At 45.5% G+C, this 14150-nt stretch overlaps 1 protein-coding gene and 1 long non-coding RNA gene across 8 annotated transcripts in view; one reads left to right on the top strand and one right to left on the bottom strand.

Annotated features, from left to right (window-relative positions):
• Positions 1-14150, bottom strand: part of FRMD4B (FERM domain containing 4B) — a 323042-nt gene that overhangs the window by 127541 nt on the left and 181351 nt on the right. The gene's annotated exons all lie outside the window — the stretch shown is intronic.
• LOC309841008 lies at positions 1816-13053 on the top strand. Its single transcript, XR_014298901.1, has 2 exons — positions 1816-2669; positions 12750-13053. It is a non-coding gene; the product is annotated as an uncharacterized lncRNA (long non-coding RNA).

Below are 14150 nucleotides of genomic sequence, written 5' to 3'. Positions count from 1 at the left end.
TCCAAAACACTTCCTGAGCCTTGGTCCTGACAGGCTCCTACCCAGCAAACAAGCTTTCCACCCTGAGAACAAGGCATGTTATTAGACTCCTCATCAGATGAGAGATTCTAGAGGAACCGGAGAGAGGTAGAAGGGCGTATCTAGGACGTTCGGACTTTGGGATCTATTGAGTGGACGGAGTTTTAGATTTCACCCAAATGATGTCAACCCCGGCTGAATAGGGCTCCTTTATATCATCTCTGGGTGTTAACTGAATATGAGCTATTGACACCCCCGTTCAGAGCATGGCCTAGACTGACACAGATGTCTCCACACGGAGTCAGCTGTGGTTTTCCCTCGAGTTGTTCCAAGATGGTGCCTACCCTCCCAACGTGCTGTCTTTGGGAGCCTCTTTTTCCCGTATCAATGAACGATTCTCCTAGCTTCAATAACCACTGGATGTCACATTGCACCCAGGCAGTACCTTTTCTCACGCTACTGATATCCCTACGAGGTAAGAAGTGTTACTCTTTAGATTTTGTAGATGATGAAACTGAAGTGCCAAGAGGTTAGGTCACTTGTCATAGGTCGTGTTGCTATGACCTGGGGTGAACTCTCAGGTTCCATGAGCTGCACAAAAGTAGGCCTCTTGTGTGTCTCTCTCAGGTTCACTGGGCGTGGAGGACAAAGAAGAGACAGTGAAAGAGAGAGGCAGGTGGCCTAAAAGAAGCACAGGAAGAAAGGAAAATGTGCTGGTGTGGGAGAATGAGAGAATTCCATTTCCAAAGACTAAACTGAGTAACTTGAGTAATCTGACTTAGGGGAAAAAAAAGTTAACAATAATTAATGGCCAGTGACTGTGTGCCTGGCACTATTCTAAGCCCTTTCTTTTATTTACATGGGCTATTTATTTTTTGTTTTTTTAAGATTTTATTTACTTATTTGAGAGAGTGAGAGAGTGAGCAAGAGAGAACATGAGTGGGAGGAGGGATAGAGGGGGAGGGAGAAACCGACTCCCCGCTGAGCAGGAAGCCGAATGCAGGACTTGATCCCAGAACCCCGGGATCATGACCTGAGCCGAAGGCAGAGACTTAACTGACTGAGCCACCCAGGCACCCCTACACAGGCTGTTTAAATTCATTTTCTATTATTTTTCATTATTTTTATTTTTATTCTTTTTATAGTCTCTACTCCCAATGTGGGGCTCGAACTCATCACCCAGAGATCAAGAGTCGTACACTCCACCAATAGAGCATGGGTGCCCCTCAATTCATTTTCATACCAAGCCTGTGAGGCAGATTCCAATACTAGCTCCATTCTCTGGATGAGAAGTCGAGGTTCAGAGAGGGTCAAAGCCACAGAGCGAGGAGGAGACACCGAAGAGTGGAAACAGACACCGTGACTTCGGAGTCCGTGCCTTTCACTGCTGTATTGTATTCTGTTCTAAAGCATTTCCAGTCTACGAGGTCTCACATAGTCAAACAGCCAGCTTAGGTATTTCCCATATGAGCCTGACCACCAGGTAAGACACTGTTCTGGAAAAGTCTCATCCAGATTCGCCAGACCAGAGTTTCTGGGTTCAGGTCATGGCGTGGCAGCAAGGCTGGGAAAGGAGCAGGGTTTTTGCAATCCCCATTCCTTGGCTACCTCCCGGCGCTGCCCTGAAGAAACATGGGCAGGGGCTAAAATCAGCGTCTATACATTCGCTATTGATTTTCACTGAACAGCAGATTAGAATTAATCCCCACCTCTTGGGCTGCAGGCTGTCATGCTTATGTGAACATTCTGGATGCTGGATGACATTGATCTGGTATGTGGCCTCCTGGATCGGAGTCTACAATCGTTTGGGTTTAAGATGCAATCTGGAACACAGGGCCATGAACTCAGTGTGGGAAAGCTCTGAAACACGTTTTCACTCACTTGATCAACCAGGATTCGCCAAGCACTTTCCAAATGCAAGCCCTGCTCTGGGTAGTAAGACGCATCGGCAAGGCTTGCTATGAGCCGGGTATCTCGGCGTTATTTGTGGCCCATACCTCCTTGCTGTTCACCGTCGGATGCTCAGCAGCCACCCTAACCTCTCCCTACAAGATACCACCAGTAACAGCTCCCGCCTGCTTGTGACAACCACACAGGTCTCCACACATTGCCCAGTGTCTATTGGACAAAATCGTCTCGGACTGAGAACACCTGTTCTAGAGGTAAGAAGAAAATAAATGATTAACAATGAAATATTCTCGGACAATCACGAAGGCTCTGAAAACCTCAACTGGCAATGGCCCGCGAAACTCACGTCTCTCCCAGGAGGTGTGAGAAATTAGGAAATTGATAGAGAGAACTTCTTCTGGCCTATTGCTCTGGAGAAGGGGCTCCCAATACAGATGGGAGGGATAACCATGGTTTCTGGATGTTAGCATTCAAGTGCGAGCTCCTTCTTGGCAGAAGCCGGAAAAAAGCAAATAAGAAAGGCAGACCCGCGGACAGCCACTCCTGCAGCTCCGGCAACAACTTGGCTGGGAATTTCAGTCCGCTTTGGCAGACACTCCCTGGGGAGGACATTCTCATAAAAAATGATTGCTTATCAGATTATAGCCTGATCTCTTAAGGCCAGTGAAAAGGAAGGGCAGGTTTCAAAGGAAAAAAGAGAAGAAGAAAAGAAGCAAAACTCCTTTTTAAGTCTGGAGCTGAAGGTCAGTGGGAAACACCAATTCTGTGCCTGAGAGGTGTGCCGAGATTTAGAATCAGGAGGCCTGGGGCGGGCGGGGGGACCCTGGGTATCTCAGTCGGTTAAGTGTCCGACTCTTGGTTTCGGCTCAGGTCGTGATCTCAGAGTCATGAGATTGCGCCCTGCTTGGGCTCTACGCTCAGCACGGACCATTTGAAGATTCTCTTTCTCCTTCTTTCTCTTCCCCTTCCTCTGCTCACATTCACTTCCTCTCTCTCTCTCTAAAATAAATAAATAAAATCTACAAAAAAAGAATCGGGCGGCCTGGGTTGTGCCCCAGCTCTTATTGTTTAAGAGTTTGCATTGACTTTGCGGTAGCTCTCTAAATCTCAGTTTCTGCCCCTGTGAAATGAGAACGCTAAAAATCAATCTTATTTAGCTTCGTGTGTCTCTTGTATTAATATGGATTGAACCTAAAATGTACCTCAAATGTACAGACGATAATCATATCACCAGTCATACACTCTCCTTATTGGTTATAGATCAGGTGTTAGAGTCTGTGTTCCGCGCTTGGCGTGCACTGTTAGCTTTTCTCCTACCCTCGTGCACGGAGCACTAGGATCGGTGGAAATGCTCGGGAGCTGCTCAGTGCTATTATGTTAACTGTCAGTGGTGCTTTTAAGTTGGTTAAATGATTATTCTTCTCAAGGAAAAAGTTCTTCTGGATTATTAAGAGGACAAGTTGTCACATTTGAGTTGAAAATAGATCTATCTGGGGCGCCTGGGTGGCTCAGTGGTTTAAGCCTCCAGTCATGATCTCAGGTCATGGTCTCAGGGTCCTGGGATCGAGCTCCGCATCGGGCTCTCTGCTCGGCGGGGAGTCTGCTTCCCCCTCTCTCTCGCTGCCTGCCTCTCTACCTACTTATGATCTTTGCTTGTCAAATAAATAAATAAAACTTAAAAAAAACTGATCTAGCCATTAAACCCCGGACAGAGTGGTTAACCCAAGAGATAAGGATTAAAGCCGTCCGATTTCTCCATGATAATCAACAGACTAACTCAAAAACTGCCATTTTTAACTGTGCTGTATGCCCAGCTGGGGAAATGCTTATAAATTCTTTGTCTTTCTCTGACTGCGACCAGGTTGTATCTTGGGCTGGCTACTTATGTTCTCCGCAGCATGAAGTAGAATTAAATACGCTGACCTGCTCTGTGTCATGTGCTTTGACCTACATCTTATCTACTTTATCTACTGAATTCTTTTTTTTTTCTTTTTAATTTTATTTATTTATTTGACACAGAGAGAGAGCACGTGCATGAGCAGTAGGGAGAGGCAGAGAGAGAGGGAGAGGCGGAAACAGGCTCTCCACTGAGCAGGGAGCCCGATGTCGGACTCGATCCCAGGACCCTGGGATCATGACCTGAGCCGAAGGCAGATGCTTCATGACGGAGCCACCCAGGCGCCCCTCAAATGTTTATTTTAAAAAAACCACGCAGGATATATCTGCCATTCTTTTCCAGAAAGAAACATCCTCCTTGCTTAAAACCAGTTGTTAGGCTGTATTTTTAGACGTCAGGGTACAGTATCGAGTCGAAAAAGAAAAAGAAAAAAAAATGGGAGGACACAGATATTATAAACAGGAAAAGTCACCAAGTGTAACCAAGAAAAGCCAGGAGCACGGCTCCTGGTTCGCGGGGGGAGTTCAGTTCTTGTCTGCAGCTCAGACTGACCAGAAATGAAGCCCTCCTGTCAGCTTGTAGAAAATGGAAATTCTGGCTTTGGTGATTACGCAAGTAGCAGACACTCCTGTGGTTTGGAAACTCTTTGCTTTGCCAACTGTCAGTTTTCTCTTATCCCGTGAAAAACAGCCTGTAGGAATGAGCAAGAGTACTGCGTCTTTCAAAAACTTGAAAGTTAAGACAAGCACCGCTCGGGTGAAAGGATTTTAAAAATAAACGGCCGTCCTTGTAACTGAAAGATATTCTAGGTACTGTTTATTCTCTGTACAGCACATTTGGAAATCTGGGCTGAATGTAAGCCATCCACAGGGCACATAAATCACATATATTGCCCTGGAAACCTAAAACTGAACAGAAATTAATTAGAAAACCAAAATCAACTTTACATTTGTTTCAGGGTACACATTCATTGTCAGAGTTTTCACGTTTCCATTTTTCATTAACGCCTGTAAGAAAGTCTCTGATTTATGCTTTTCAAAGTCTCTTTGTTCTTTGTGGTCCAAGTACAAGTAGAGGCTGAAATCAGTCCTTCAGAAGTTTATAAATATTATAAATGGATTGTATTAGGTCCAGAGCTCTGGATGGATTGGTAGAAATGTCACATTTGAGTAGGGAATTTAGAAAAGCATTAACAAACTGTGAAAACGGAAACGTCAAGCACACCGAAGACAATACAGAAAATTTCTTAATCCTAAATGTCCAGGACTCATTTTATCATCAGAGTAGAAACACCCCGTTCTCAACCTATAGGTTTCTAATAGTTCGTGAAGAAACTTTTTGGTCACTTAATGCAGGCAACGTTGATCACATGAGATGACGTCTGTTTTTGAAGCTAACATAGGTGTCGGAGATTAAAACAAAACAAAACAAAACAAAACTGGAAGGCCACAGGTCAAGGAGACAAAGGAAATACGAAAAAGGAGCCCCGAACAATTTCTGGGCCAGAATCAGAAAACACAACGAGGGGAAAGGAATCCTTTGAGAGAATGGCGACTCTCCACATATCCTAAGAGTCTACTGCCCCTTTTCAAGCTGGTTGTGAAGCACAACCCAATATTAAAAATTACAGTATATAAACTGGGTGCCTGGGTGGCTCAGTGGGTTAAAGCCTCTGCCTTCAGCTCGGGTTGTGATCTCAGGGTCCTGGGATCGAGCCCTACATTGGGCTCTTTGCTCTGCGGGGAGCCTGACTCCCCCTCTCTCTCTGCCTGCCTCTCTGCCTACTTGTGATCTCTCTCTCTCTGTCAAATAAATAAATAGATTAAAAAAAATCTGAAAATAATGTTATATAAAATTACAGTATATAAACTTATGAATTAAGTAATGACGTAACAAGAATAGAATGAAGAAATAGAATGAAAAAATAATTTAGTAATGAAATAATTACATTAAGATATAGGTAATAAGGCATGTCTGGCTAGGTCAGTTGGTGGAGCAGGTGACTCTTGATCTCGGGGTCATCAATTCAAGCCCCACGTTGGCTCTGGAGCTTAAGTAAAAAAAAAATTACAGGTGCACCTGGGTGGCTCAGTCATTAAGCATCTGCCTTTGGCTCAGATCATGGTCTCAGGGTCCTAGGATCAAGCCCCACATCGGGCTCCCTGCTCAGCGGGAAGCCTGCTTCTCCCTCTCCCTCTGCTGTTCCCCTTGCTGGTATTCCTGCTCTCACTGTCTCTCTCTGTCCAATACATAAATAAAATCTTTTTTTTTTTAAGATTTTATTTATGTATTGGACAGAGAGAGATTACAAGTAGGCAGAGAGGAGGAAGCAAGCTCCCTGCTGAGCAGAGAGCCCGATGCAGGACTCGATCCCAGGACCCTGAGATCATGACCTGAGCCAAAGGCAGCGGCCTAACCCACTGAGCCACCCAGGCGCCCTACATAAATAAAATCTTAAAAAAAAAATTACAGATAATAAACCCTCAAAAGTCATCATTTCCAGTTATTTGGCTATGTTTTACTGTTCTCTTTGCTCTTGAGGTTATTTATGTCTACTGAGTCGGTGTGACAGCAGTGTTCACCTCTTCCCAATCAAGGAGGTTACGGTGGTCACAGGAGATCGGCCAAGGTGAGGGTCTTCACACCACAGAAACTGGCAAGTGCCACCCATCGGTGCCCTTTTCCCCAGAGAGCCGCTGAGGAAAGGTGCGCCAGCACACCCTCTAGAAGCCTGAGAGAGAGGGCTCAGAGAAAGGATGAGGTACAGGGCACCATGTCTGGATACTGAAGCCACTGAGACACCAGGTGAAGACGGGACTGCAGAGTCTTCGGCTTCAGACAGAATCGCATCGAGAGCTCAGCCCACTTTTCTAAGACTTACTTGTCATATCCTGACAGTGGGACTCATGATACCTGCCCACAGAGCACCGAGCCTGTCAACACGTTCATTGTCACTTGCTTTTCTGGCTTCTTTTGCCCCTGGAATGCAAGTTTCACTCACTGCTGCCCTCCTAGCCCCTATACCAGTGCCCAGCCCATCGTGGGGCTTACTAAATATGTGTGGAATGAATCAATTTCCCTTTATTTCCATCTGCTGCTCCGCTTCTGAGTTTTCTCTCTCTTTCTGTCAAGGTCTCGCTGGCCAATGAGTGACTCCTTTGCCTCTTAACTGCCGGATCCCAACCAGCTGTGAAGCTATCTTGCTATCCTTCTGGAATATCTCAAAGCACTAGAACTCTTCTTCCTGCTGCCGGGGGCCACGGTGACCTTAAAGCACAGGTGAAAGATGGTTCCAGCTTTTTCATTCACAAGCAGAACTGAGCACGTGTCATTATGCTCTGTCGGCAAGTTTCCCCCAACTTGTACAGCCGCTCTGTTTCAATCTCGGTTCCGCTCTGCCTCCTGCAGAACGGACAAGTCTTGTGAGAGGAAATCTCTCTCACCAGCATGCACAGCTGTCTCCAGGGAACCAAATATTTTCCCCTGTGGCCCTGCCTCAGCACTGCTTCTTGGACTTGCTGTTCTGGAATAACCTTTCTGAAGGCCGTGAGGGGCTGGGTCATTAAAAAAAAAAAAAAAAAAAGCATGGGCGCTTCTGGTAAGAGTCGCCTGGATGGTGGCTTCTGCAAACTCACTGGGAAATCATTAAATGCTGGAATTCCTAGAGCCTTTTCAATCATAGTCGAGGCAGTGGGGGGTGATCACACCTGGTGCCAGGAGTTGGTGTGGGATCAGCCCTTCAGAATTCAGACGGATATGATGTCTCCGCCTGACTCTGCCTCTAACTAGCTGGAAACTTCCAGCAAGTCCCTTACACTCCCTGGAAATTCTCTGGGAATATTTTTGCATTGTGCCCTGTAAGCATTCCATAAGAAGCAGCTAGTACTACGTATTATTCCAGAAGTGTGAAGGTCAAGAGTACAGGCTCTGGGGTCAGACAGACCAGGGTTCAAGCCCCAGCTCGGCTCTTCAGTTCCTGTGTGGCCTTGTTCGGGTTACCTCGCTTCTCTTCCGCCTTGTTTTCCCCATCTGGAAATGAGAATAATAATAGCACCCACTTCCCAGGCCCCGGGGGCGGGGGGATGGTGATCACATAAGCCAATATGCATAAAACGCTTTGCAGAGTACATGCAACTTTTAGTGGTATTACTACACCTTTCATTAATAAAGACCAAGCAATTGCTACCCACTCCCTCAGAGTAGAGGTCCTCGAAGGCCGTGTTCCAGTGCGAGCAGATCCTACTGTGCCCTGGTACTCTGTTGCAGAGAAAGGAACAGGTAGCTTGGGCCACTCCAGAGTTGGTCTGAATGTTCTAATTAGGAGTAATATCATTTTGCCTGTCTAGAGTGCTTTGAACTTTCAAAGTGCCTTCACTTCTCTTTGATTCTTTTAAATATTACACATTTTAATACGCCAGAGTGTCATACCCCCATTTTACAGGTGAGGCCAATGAGGCCCAAGAAGGGGTCTGACCTCTCTATGGTCACACAGCTAGACAGAGCCAAGACTCCAGATTGGATCCTGCTTTCTCCTGCCTCAGTCTCCTGACCCTTATAAAATATTCAGCCAGAAGTAAAGTTAGGAAAAAAACCCTCTAAATTACAAGGCAGGTCCTACCTACAATGCTTCCTCTTGTGTATTCCATAGTGGGAAGGCTTCTGTTAATGTTAAATTAGAACTGTAAAGAGAACGTAGCTCTTCCCATCCAGGGGTGCCTTGGGGGGTCTGCAGTGCTCCGTCAGTGAGGACCTGGTTGCCCCCAGGACTCACACTGCCAGTCCCCAAAGCGTTTTCTTAGACTGAAGTCAATGAAAAGAAATGCACTTTTAAAAAATTAGAGAATTTTAAAACAGCCCTGGAGATCAAAGCCCGGGGTTTTCTGGCTTGGGAACCATTATTCTAACTACTGACACCTTTTGAGTCCTGAAGGGCTTAAGGCACTGGAACAGGGAAGAGATTTATCAAAGAGAAGTGATTTATTTAAACAAGAAAAGTGGATCCTGTGGGGCTGGCAGGGACGGAACATAGTCACCCTCAGATTTCCATGAATATTGTGGCTGGGAATCAGGAGTATTTGTAGAACAAAATTATATAAAATTATATAAAAGGCCATCATAATGCCATTCTTTCTATGTTGCAGCTAATTGACGTTCTGCTTAAATTCATTAAATCAACCACCTACTCAAATTCATACGTGTCTCCTTCCACTGCAATGATAGTGGTTAAAGTTGTTAACAAAAACGACATTGGGACACCTGGGTGGCCCGGTCGGTTAACCATCAGCTCTTGGTTTTTCAGCTCAGGTTGTGATCTCAGGGTCTTGGGATTGAGCCCTGTGTGGGGGTTCCTCACTCAGGGGGGAGTCTGCTTGAGATTCTCTCCCTCCCTCTGCCCCTCTCTCTGCTCATGCACTTTCCTTCTCTAAGCAAACAAACAAACAAATAAATAATCTTTAAAAAACTCTAAAAACTTCATTGAAGCCAGCAGGGCTATTTTTCTTTTTTTCCTGCAAATGGATGTTATTCTAATTTTATCACTTTTTCCCTCTAATTATATAATACCAAATTTCCACCAAATTGTAAACACTGTCCATTTTGCTGGCTTCATTCATCGGCTGGTGTTGTTTGCTTTACAGTGAATGCGTATTTTTTGAGCACCTACTCTCTGTCAGGCTCTCCTGGATAAAATAATAATTGCACATTCTTGTTTGGTGGGAGGGGAGTCAGACAGAGGACTAGATGCTATAATGGCAGCGACCACTAATTATTTCCAGACGTCAGTGACCTTCCTGCTTTCCTAAATCAAGATAGGGCAGAAGGGGAAAGGGCACGCCTTTTCACATCAGTGTCTGGTAGAATTCCCTGGGATGCAGGAAATGCTTTGGGGCGAGGGGACTGCTGGGTATGGCTGACGCTCTAATGATGATGGAGCTCTGGCCAGGGGTGTCAGCCTCGAGGAGAGGCCCCAGAGGAGGAGAAGGAAAAAGGTACCCTTTATAGCCTCTTTACTTCCTCGCTCTGGGGCCTTGGGCATTTGGTGAAATGTTTTTGAGCCACCGTTTTCTCATCTGTAAAATGGGAGGATATGACTATCTATAATCCTTCGCAGTGATCTCCCCATCTGAAATGAATGGGGTTTTCCTCCCCTTTTTTCCTGCTTATGGTAACCATGGGAGAAAATTAAGTTGTAGGATTGGAATTCAGCAATTTGGAAAAATTTGCTTCTTCCCCCTGCCTGTTAGAGGACGCAGGTGGAGTGGTGGGGGGTAATCTGCTGGACCCAGGGTATGTGACAGCTCTATACCTGCGAGGTGCCCTCACTTAACGACCCTTGGAGTTCAGGGGTGCTTACTCAGGAGGTCTGAAGTCTCAAAGTCTGGCTTCACATCTCAGCATGACCACTTTATCAACTGTGTGATTACCAACCACTTCTGCATTCACTAATATTTACCAAGCTCTAGTTAGGTGCCAGAATTTATCACAGACTCTAGATATTCAGCAGGGATACAGCCAAGGAGCTCCTTTCTTAAAGGCCCACTAGTAGAGGAGAGAGCCAACAAACTAGGAAACTAACCAATACCAGGATGATTTCAGATCATGCTGGGTGCCACGAAAATAAGAAAACAGAATAATGTGATGCAGTAAAGTTATTACTTTAGAGTAATCAGGAAGGGGCATTTGAGGAAATGATACTTAATCTGAGTTGGGAATGGTAAGGAGTTGGACTTGGGAATATTTGGGAAAAGAACATTCCAGAAAGAGGATCAAATAAGTGCTAATGCCCTGTGGTAGGAGTATGCTTTGTTTAAGATACGCTGCACAACTTTTTTTCATTATTGCACTCTCAAGGAAACTCTAGACATTCCACACACCGCCCACCCCCCCTTCCCTCCTCCTCTATGAAACTTTAGAACCACAGATACATTGTATTCCTATTGGGTGCAGTTCAGCTTTGGAAGGACACAAACTATTATAATATCTAAGGGGTGTTTTTTGCCCCCCAAGAACCAAGCTTCACTCCCTTGGGAGTGAAGTCTCACTACTAAGAATTAACAGTTTAAGAAAAAAAAAAAATGGCAGCAAGTGTGGTTGAGAGCTGGGTGGCCAAAAGGAAAAGGACGGGAGACAAGGTCACAGAGTTAATAAGGGGCTCATCAGTGGTCCTCGAAGTGTATTCCCCATCAACCAGAGCTTGCTAGAAATGCAGAATGGTGTTCAGCCATCTGTTTTAGCAAGCCCTCTGGGCCAGTGGGATACGTACTGATGTCTGGAAAACACTGGGCTATGTCATTTACTTCACTGTGGGCCATACATGGTAAGGAGAGCGGGCTTTATTTTAGATGCAGGGGCAGGCTATCGGAGGCTTTTAGGTATGGGCGATACATGACCCGGGGACAACTATAATAGAAAAATCTTGTTACTATGAGATAAGGGCAAGGAGAGGCAAAAATGGGAGAGAGGGAAACAAGTCTTCTGGTTCATATCTGTGACATGGAGATACGACTGAGCCAACTTCCTAAAATTGTTGCGAGCATCAAATGAATGAATACAAGTAAAGAACTTAGCACAGTGCTTGGCACATAGTAAGCACCCAATAATTATTAAAGCCGTTCTGGTTTGCCTCTTATTTCTCTCTTTCAAACACCCACTGGCTAGATGTATCCAAAAAAAGATCTCCCAATCCCTTTAGATCCCTCTATTTATGTCAGTGTTAACCGACTCGGCTGCCGCTGGCTGGTCAAGTATCCCTATGGGCCAGTAAATCAATAACATACAAGGCTGCTTCAGGTCACAGGGAAAGTCATGGTGTTCTATTCAGCCTCTTTTTTACCACGAGATTTAACTGTTGGGCTAGGAAAGGAAACTTAATGTAAAAACCAAGCTTTAGAATCAGTTCTGTCATTAACTTTGGATGGGTTTCTGACTAATAGGAAGTGCCCTAGGCAGGGAGGCAACACAGTGTTGGGTTAAGCACGCTTGGACTTTGACACTGGGCAACCGGTGCTGTGTGCCTGCTCCAGCGTGTGAGCCATAAGGATGATGATGATGGTGGTGACGCTGATGACAATGGTGTTGATCCCTGGACCTGCCACAGGTACAACATGGCTGTGTGAACCATCAGGGCTCCTGCCGTTCCGCGGGCCCCGGGAGAGGTGGAAAACATATTTGGCTTAGAAAAGACCTCAATGGGTCAGGTTGATGATGCACATGAAAGAACCTTAAGCAGGTCGTTTTCTGAAAGACTCTTGCCAGCTCAGGAAAGCTCCATCCACTCAGTGTCTTTATATCATAGGCATGGAAGGTTCCCAAGAGGGTCTTGATGGTAGGTAGGTAGGTAGGTGCTAGTACTCTTCAGAACTGACCTAAAGTGCCCATCCTTAGTGCCCAGCTAAAGTGCCCACCTTGCCCTGCCCCCCTGTTTCCTGCCCAGCCATGCCCTCCCTCTCTGGGCTCCAGCCACCTGGTCCTCTTCTAGATTTTCCTCTGTGTGATCTCCTTCCCACCTCAAAGCACAAGAGAGTAGGGAAAGTGCACTCTAACCCAGCTGGGCTAACCCAATTTATCCTTAAAAATATAGATTAAAAGTCATTTTACCATCGAAGCCACAAACTGTGTACTTGTTACGACTGAAGACTCCAGAGTCACATTATTAGGGGCTCAAATCCTGATTCAGCTAATTAGGTAGCAGCACAACCAGGGGCAATCGACCTCATCCCTTTGTTCCTCAGTTTCCTGATCTGCATAAGGGACACAACAGTGGTGCCTTGCTCTGAGGTTTAAATGAGCTGGTGTACACAGAATGTCTGGAATAGCTCTGGGCTCTGTAACTGTTATTACGAGTGCTACTTTTTCTTTTAGCTCTCTGTACTTCTCTTTGCAGTACTTTTCACAATTGAAATTAAATAATGATATAATTTGTTTATAGGATCTTCATCCAGGGACCCTGTCTGTCTCTTCATCCCTCTCCTCCAGCTTGTAGCATGCATCCTGTCAAACCAGCTGGTCATGGGGCACCCGGGTGGCTCAGTCAATGAAGCATCTGCCTTTGGCTCAGGATCCCAGGATCCTAGGTTCGAGTCCTGCATCAGTCTCCCAGCTCAGCAGAGGGCCTGTTTCTCCCTCTGCCTCTGCTGCCACTCTCCCTGCTTATGCTTTCTTTGTCAAATAAATAAATAAAATCTTAAAAATAAAACAAGACAACCAGCTGCTCAGTAAACCACTTGAATGAAGGAATGGAGTTATCTCATTCATTTTTGAAAAACTGAGAAGCCATATATAGTCTTTCTGCATGTAAAATATTTAAAAGGATTACCAGTTACAAGTAGTTTATTTTAAAAAGAAGAAAGAAGGGCGCCTGGGTGGTTCAGTGGGTTAAGCCTCTGCCTTCGGCTCAGGTCATGATCGCAGGGTCCTGGGATTGAGTCCTGCATCGGGCTCTCTGCTCAGGGGAGAGCCTGCTTCCCCCTCTCTCTTTGCCTGCCTCTCTGCCTACTTGTGATCTCTCTATGTCAAATACATAAATAAAATCTTAAAAAAAAAGAAGAAGAAGAAAGAAAAGATTTTTAAAAAGATAATTAATGCATAGCAAGATTTGGGGGCCTGTTGGAGCTCGGTACCTGCTCTAATAAAGAGGGGTGCTTGCACTTTGAGGGGGGCGCTTGGAGATCTTTGTTACCACAAACAACATCCTATGGCTTCAGCTCAAATGTAGCGGTTACTGCAAAAATCTCTGCAGATTTTCAGACGAATCCCTGAAGCCAGATGGCAGTACTAATGGTGAGTGCAGCAATTACCTTCACATCCCCCTAGAGTGACCTGACTCTCAGCTCAACACAAGGCCAAGTACCAAGAGGGAGCCTGCCTCCTCCACACCCTGCTTGTTGCTAAAGTTCTGACTCCTGCTCCCAGAGGACCGGTATAAATAGGCTGCAGAGGAGCAGATGGAAAGACTTGGCTCTTAGATCCTGAATACTGTGGAGCCCATGTCAATTCAGGAACACCATACTTCAAGGGATAAACCGAAGGTTCCAGAAAAACTCATTTCTTGGGTATCACACAGAGGCCAACTTGTTTCTTACCATGTCTCTAAAAGACACTGTTTACTCCAGTTCCTTAGCTGGGACACAAAGACCTCTCACAGGTCTATTGAAGTAAGAGGGGTTTAAAAACATCACCCCCTCCCCCAGTAGAAGCACAATGTCCAGGTGAGACTCTTGCCAGGAGGACTTCCTATAATTTTTTTTAAAAAGATTTTATTCATTTATTTGACAGAGAGAGATCACAAGTAGGCAGAGAGGCAGGCAGAGAGTGACGGAGAAGCAGGCTC

Source organism: Mustela nivalis (genome assembly GCF_964662115.1).
Source record: "Mustela nivalis genome assembly, chromosome: 1".
Classification (NCBI taxonomy): Eukaryota; Metazoa; Chordata; class Mammalia; order Carnivora; family Mustelidae; genus Mustela; species Mustela nivalis.
The sequence above is the reverse complement of the archived record's forward strand: the minus strand, read 5'-3'. Positions and strand labels throughout refer to the sequence as shown.